Source organism: Lotus japonicus, chromosome 3 (assembly GCF_012489685.1).
Source record: "Lotus japonicus ecotype B-129 chromosome 3, LjGifu_v1.2".
In the NCBI taxonomy this organism is placed as follows: domain Eukaryota; kingdom Viridiplantae; phylum Streptophyta; class Magnoliopsida; order Fabales; family Fabaceae; genus Lotus; species Lotus japonicus.
Window position 1 is genome coordinate 47,452,392 of NC_080043.1, and position 7,392 is coordinate 47,459,783.

Here is a 7,392-nt window from a genome sequence, read left to right on the forward strand (position 1 = left end):
GTTTATGAGGAAGGTGTGTGGAGTGGATGCAGGCTTGGGAGAGAACTGTTGAACTAAGGTTCTCTGGGGAGAGTACCAGAAGATTACAGATCGTGGGTTTGCAAAAGGCATTTTCGAATCTCTGAAGATGTCTCATGAAGGAAACAAGAAAGTCAAAGAATCAAAGGCATTGTCTTTGATCCAAAAGTATGAATCCTTCATCATGGAGCCAAATGAGTCCATTGAAGAAATGTTCTCCAGATTTCAGTTGCTTGTAGCTGGCATACAACCTCTCAACAAGAGCTACACAACAAAAGATCATGTCATAAGGGTCATCAGGTGTCTTCCTGAAAGTTGGATGCCTTTGGTGACTTCAATAGAGCTCACGAGAGACGTTGAGAATATGAGTTTAGAAGAACTCATCAGCATTTTGAAATGCCATGAGCTGAAGCGCTCAGAGATGCAAGATCTGAGGAAAAAGTCCATAGCCTTGAAATCTAAATCTGAAAAGGCTAAGGTTGAGAAGTCAAAAGCTCTTCAAGCTGAAGAAGAGGAATCTGAAGAAGCATCAGAAGATTCTGATGAAGATGAGCTGACTCTGATCTCCAAGAGACTCAACCGCATCTGGAAGCACAGGCAGAGCAAGTACAAAGGCTCTGGAAAGGCAAAAGGAAAGTATGAGTCCTCAGGCCAGAAGAAGTCTTCAATCAAGGAAGTCACATGCTTTGAGTGCAAAGAATCAGGGCACTACAAAAGTGATTGTCCAAAGTTGAAGAAGGACAAGAAGCCAAAGAAGCACTTCAAAACAAAGAAGAGTCTGATGGTAACCTTTGATGAATCAGAGTCAGAGGATGTTGACTCTGATGGTGAAGTCCAAGGACTCATGGCAATTGTCAAAGACAAGGAAGCAGAGTCAAAGGAAGCTGTTGACTCTGACTCAGAATCAGAAGGAGATCCTAACTCAGACGATGAAAATGAGGTATTTGCTTCTTTCTCTACCTCTGAACTAAAACATGCTTTGTCTGATATCATGGATAAGTATAACTCTTTATTGTCTAAGCATAAAAAGTTGAAAAAGAACTTATCTGCTGTCTCCAAGACTCCTTCTGAACATGAGAAAATTATTTCTGATTTGAAAAATGACAATCATGCCTTGATCAATTCTAACTCTGTGCTTAAGAACCGGATTGCTAAGTTAGAAGAAATTGTTGCCTGTGATGCCTTTGATTGTAGAAATGAATCTAAGTATGAAAAGTCTTTTCAAAGATTCCTAGCTAAAAGCGTGGATAGAAGCTTAATGGCTTCAATGATCTATGGCGTAAGCAGAAATGGAATGCATGGCATTAGCTATTCTAAACCAATTAGAAATGAGCCCTCTGTGTCTAAAGCTAAATCCTTGTATGAATGCTTTGTTCCCTCTGGTACCATATTGCCTGATCCTGTACCTGCTAAAGTTGCTAAAAACCCTCTTAAAAAGGGATCTTTCTCTATAACTAAATATCATGCAAATATTCCTTTAAAATATCATGTTGAGACACCCAAGGTGATCAGAACCTCTGGGGTAACTAACAAGAAAGGACCCAGAAAGTGGGTACCTAAGGACAAGATTATCTATGTTGCAGATATCCTTGATAGCTCCACTGAAACACCAATCATGGTATCTGGACAGTGGATGCTCGCGTCACATGACGGGAGAAAGGCGTATGTTCCAAGAGCTGAAACTTAAGCCCGGAGGCGAAGTTGGCTTTGGAGGAAATGAAAAGGGTAAAATTGTTGGTACTGGTACTATTTGTGTAGATAGTAGTCCATGCATTGATAATGTGTTATTGGTAGACGGCTTAACACATAACTTATTGTATATAAGTCAATTAGCTGACAAGGGTTATGATGTTATATTCAATCAAAAGTCCTGCCGGGCTGTAAGTCAAATCGATGGCTCTGTTCTGTTTAACAGCAAGAGGAAGAACAACATTTATAAGATCAGATTATCTGAGTTGGAGGCTCAGAATGTGAAGTGCCTTCTGTCTGTTAATGAAGAGCAGTGGGTATGGCATAGACGGTTAGGGCATGCCAGTATGAGAAAGATTTCTCAGCTGAGCAAGCTAAACCTTGTCAGGGGCTTACCCAATCTGAAGTTCGCTTCAGACGCTCTTTGTGAAGCATGTCAGAAAGGCAAATTCACAAAAGTCCCTTTCAAGGCAAAGAATGTTGTCTCAACCTCAAGGCCGTTAGAACTTCTGCATATCGACCTTTTTGGACCAGTGAAAACTGAGTCTATAGGTGGCAAGAGATATGGGATGGTTATCGTTGATGACTATAGCCGCTGGACATGGGTAAAGTTTCTAACCCGCAAGGATGAGTCTCATGCTGTGTTCTCTATCTTCATTGCTCAAGTGCAAAACGAGAAGGCTTGTAGGATTGTGCGTGTCAGAAGTGACCATGGTGGAGAGTTTGAGAATGACAAGTTTGAGAGTCTGTTTGATTCCTATGGAATTGCACATGATTTCTCTTGTCCCAGAACTCCTCAACAAAACGGTGTTGTTGAGAGGAAGAACAGAACTCTTCAGGAGATGGCTAGAACCATGCTCCAAGAAACTGGCATGGCTAAGCACTTTTGGGCAGAGGCAGTAAATACAGCATGTTACATTCAGAACAGAATCTCTGTGAGACCAATTCTGAATAAGACTCCTTATGAATTGTGGAAGAACATAAAACCCAACATTTCTTATTTTCATCCTTTTGGCTGTGTTTGTTATGTTCTCAATACTAAGGATAGATTGCATAAATTTGATGCTAAGTCTTCTAAGTGTCTTTTACTTAGTTACTCTGAGAGATCTAAAGGTTTTAGATTTTATAATACTGATGCTAAGACTATTGAAGAATCTATTCATGTTAGATTTGACGATAAGCTTGACTCTGACCAGTCAAAGCTAGTTGAAAAGTTTGCAGATTTAAGCATTAATGTTTCTGACAAAGGCAAAGCTCCAGAGGAAGATGAGCCAGAGGAAGATGAACCAGAGGAAGAAGCTGGTCCCTCTAACTCACAAACTCTGAAGAAGAGCAGAATCACTGCAGCTCACCCTAAGGAATTGATTCTGGGCAACAAAGACGAACCAGTCAGAACCAGATCTGCCTTAAGACCCTCTGAAGAGACCTTGCTCAGTCTGAAAGGATTGGTGTCCTTAATTGAACCCAAGTCCATAGATGAAGCTCTTCAGGACAAGGATTGGATTCTGGCCATGGAAGAAGAATTGAATCAATTTTCCAAGAACGATGTTTGGAGCTTAGTGAAGAAGCCTGAGAGTGTCCATGTTATTGGAACGAAATGGGTATTCAGAAACAAGCTGAATGAGAAAGGAGATGTAGTCAGAAACAAGGCAAGGCTAGTTGCTCAAGGCTACAGCCAGCAGGAAGGAATAGACTACACTGAAACATTTGCTCCAGTAGCAAGACTGGAGGCAATCAGACTGTTGATCTCTTTCTCAGTAAATCACAACATAGTTCTACATCAGATGGACGTGAAGAGTGCCTTCCTAAATGGTTATATTTCAGAGGAAGTCTATGTTCATCAACCCCCAGGTTTTGAAGATGAGAAGAAACCAGACCATGTGTTCAAATTGAAGAAATCACTCTACGGTCTGAAGCAAGCTCCCAGAGCATGGTATGAGAGACTCAGCTCATTCCTTCTGGAGAATGAGTTTGTAAGGGGTAAAGTAGATACAACTCTTTTTTGCAAGACTTATAAAGATGATATCTTAATCGTGCAAATTTATGTTGATGATATTATATTTGGTTCTGCTAATCAATCTCTATGCAAAGAATTTTCTGAGATGATGCAGGCTGAATTCGAGATGAGTATGATGGGAGAATTAAAGTACTTTCTGGGAATACAAGTTGATCAAACACCAGAAGGAACATATATCCATCAGAGCAAGTACACTAAAGAACTTCTGAAGAAGTTCAATATGCTGGAATCTACAGTGGCCAAGACTCCAATGCATCCTACATGCATTCTGGAGAAAGAAGATAAAAGTGGTAAAGTATGTCAGAAGCTCTATCGTGGCATGATAGGTTCACTTCTATACTTAACTGCATCTAGGCCAGACATACTATTTAGTGTTCATTTATGTGCTCGTTTCCAATCAGATCCAAGGGAAACCCACTTAACTGCTGTTAAGAGGATCCTAAGGTATCTGAAAGGCACCACTAACCTTGGCTTGATGTATAAGAAAACATCAGAGTATAAGCTTTCAGGTTACTGTGATGCTGATTATGCTGGAGATAGAACAGAGAGAAAAAGTACTTCTGGAAATTGTCAATTTCTGGGAAGCAATCTAGTCTCATGGGCAAGCAAGAGGCAATCAACCATTGCACTATCAACTGCAGAGGCAGAATATATCTCAGCAGCAATATGCAGCACTCAGATGCTCTGGATGAAACATCAGCTGGAGGATTATCAGATCCTTGAGAGCAATATCCCAATCTATTGTGATAACACTGCTGCAATCTCATTAAGTAAGAATCCTATCTTGCATTCAAGGGCAAAGCACATTGAGGTAAAGTATCACTTTATTAGAGATTATGTACAGAAGGGCGTACTTCTTCTGAAGTTTGTTGATACTGACCATCAATGGGCAGATATCTTTACAAAGCCCTTAGCAGAGGATAGATTTAATTTTATTCTGAAAAATCTAAACATGGACTTTTGTCCAGAGTGAAGATGGATCAGAACCTCTGACTATGATACTTCTTGATCAGAAGATGTCTAGTCCAGAAGGTAACTCAATCAGAGTGTGTGTACCCACGTGTGTCAGTATTTCTGATGCATAGTTCCTTGTGCCCGTGTGACAGTCTGTTATGATTGCGTGTAGATGTGCTTCTCTCCTGTGTGTGATTTGTGTTTTTACTGTTACTATCTATCTTTAATTTTCAACCGTTGATCTTAAAGTGCTTTTTGAATCAACAACGGTTATTTGTCAAAACCCACTATACACACACGATCTCTTTCACTTCCGGTTTTTACTCTCGCTCTCTCTGCTTTTCAAAACCGCTTATTCTCGATTTCTCTCTCGATCTCTCTTCATCTTTCAACCTTCATCTTCTACCTCAAACCTTCAACCGCTTCAAAAATGGTGAGACAAACCAGAAGATCTACTGCAGATGCACCTCAGTTCCCCCACATGGTAGTCGGTCTAGCAACGGGTCAAAGGGGCCCTGAGAATCCGACACAAGATCAAGGTCAAGCTCAAGAACAGAGTGTTCGAATTGCAGAACGGGGCTGTGCCGTTCACTGCGTATTTGCTCCTGAGGAACTTCAAGTCCTGGCAGAATGGAGATTCGACCTCGACAACCTGGCTACAAATGGGTATGATCTTCGTCCTGAAGTCCAAGTTCAAGGTTGGGGAAATTACTTCAACAGACTTCGAGGACCGGTGTATGAGAAACTGGTAAAGGAATTCTGGAAGCATGCCGACTGCGACGATACTCAGGTGGTATCGTACATTCTTGGAAGAAAGATCATCATCACAGAGAAGTCCTTCGTGAACTTGCTGGGTGCAGACACTGCTTTTGGGTATCGTTTCCAACTCACGGAATCGAAGCTGAAACCCAGCACCAAGGATACAATCAACCAGGCCCTGTACACCACTTACAAACCGGGCAAGACGACTTACAAGGTGATGGACCTTCATCCCAAGCTCAGGATCTGGCACAAGATCCTGCTCCACTGCATAAACCAGAGACCAAAGGGCAGTTCTCCAGACTACATCAACTTCAACCAGAAGGTGATGTTGTTCTTCATCCAAGACCAGAAGAAGATCTGCCTTCCCTACTTCCTGTTCTCCTACTTGAAGGAATGCATCCGGAAGTCTCGCACCACTGCCTCCATCAAGTCAGCAATCAAGTACATCCCCTTTGGGAGACTGCTCTCAGACTTTCTCATTGAAAGCAACCTGGTGCAAGATCTGGTCAATGCTGGATGTGTAGAGGATCTGAGCACCATTGTCAGTGATGTCTTCACTGCAAATTCTCTGAAGAAGATGGGCTTGGTCCAGAAGAAGATTGCTCCTGCTCGTGAAGACACATCTTCTGAAATCAGAAGTAGAAGGATGCCTCTGAATGACTACCCTCTGTGGACACAGGCAGACAATCCTGACGCCATTAGGTGCTATGTTGATGACCTAAGGGCTCAAGGATTCGAAATTGATCTTGATGATTTCGTCAGCAGACTGCCGCCAGCTCCAGAGTTTCCTTCTCCTCCCAAGAAGAAAGCTCAGAGGAAGATGATACTGGACGAATCTTCTGAGGAATCCGATGTCCCTCTGGTCAAAAAGAAGAAGAGAAAGCCTGATGATGGTGATGATAGTGATAATGAGGATGGTCCTCCTAAGAAGAAGAAGAAGCAGGTCAGAATCGTGGTGAAGCCTACTCGGGTGGAACCAGCTGCTGAAGTGGTCAGAAGGACTGAACCTCCTGCCAGAGTGACTAGATCATCAGCACATTCAAGTAAGCCTGCACTTGCTTCTGATGATGATTTGAATTTATTTGATGCACTCCCTATATCTGCCATGCTCAAACACTCCTCAAATCCCCTCACTCCTATTCCTGAATCCCAACCAGCTGCACAAACCCCCTCTCCACCACATTCCCCAAGATCTTCATTCTTTCAACCTTCACCTACTGAAGCACCTCTCTAGAATTTGCTTCAGAACCAACCCTCTAGCTTAGAAGAACCTACCTCTCCCATTACCATTCAGTACAATCCATTATCTTCTGAACCCATCATTCATGCACAACCAGAGCCTACCCACACAGAACCTGAGCCCAGAACCTCTGATCACTCTGTCCCAAGAGCATCAGAACGTCTGGCTCTCAAACCCACGGATACAGACTCTTCCACAGCCTTTACACCTGTATCCTTCCCAACCAATGTTGCTGATTCTTCTCCCTCCAATAACTCTGAATCCATTAGAAAATTCATGGAGGTCAGAAAAGAAAAGGTGTCTACCTTAGAAGAGTATTACCTCACTTGTCCAAGCCCTAGGAGATATCCTGGCCCTAGACCTGAACGTCTAGTTGACCCAGATGAACCTATCTTGGCCAATCCTTTACAAGAGGCAGACCCTTTGGCTCAACAAGCTCACCCTGCCCCAGACCACCAAGAGCCTATTCAACCAGAACCTGAACCCGAACAATCAGTGTCTAACCAATCCTCGGTTAGATCACCCCATCCTCTGGTTGAGACTTCAGAACCTCACCTTGGAACCTCTGAACCCAATGCTCAACTATTTAACATTGGTTCTCCACAAGGTGCCTCTGAAGCCCACAGCAGCAATCACCCAGCCTCTCCTGAACCCAACCTCTCCATAATTCCTTACACTCACCTCCGACCCACATCTCTCTCTGAGTGCATCA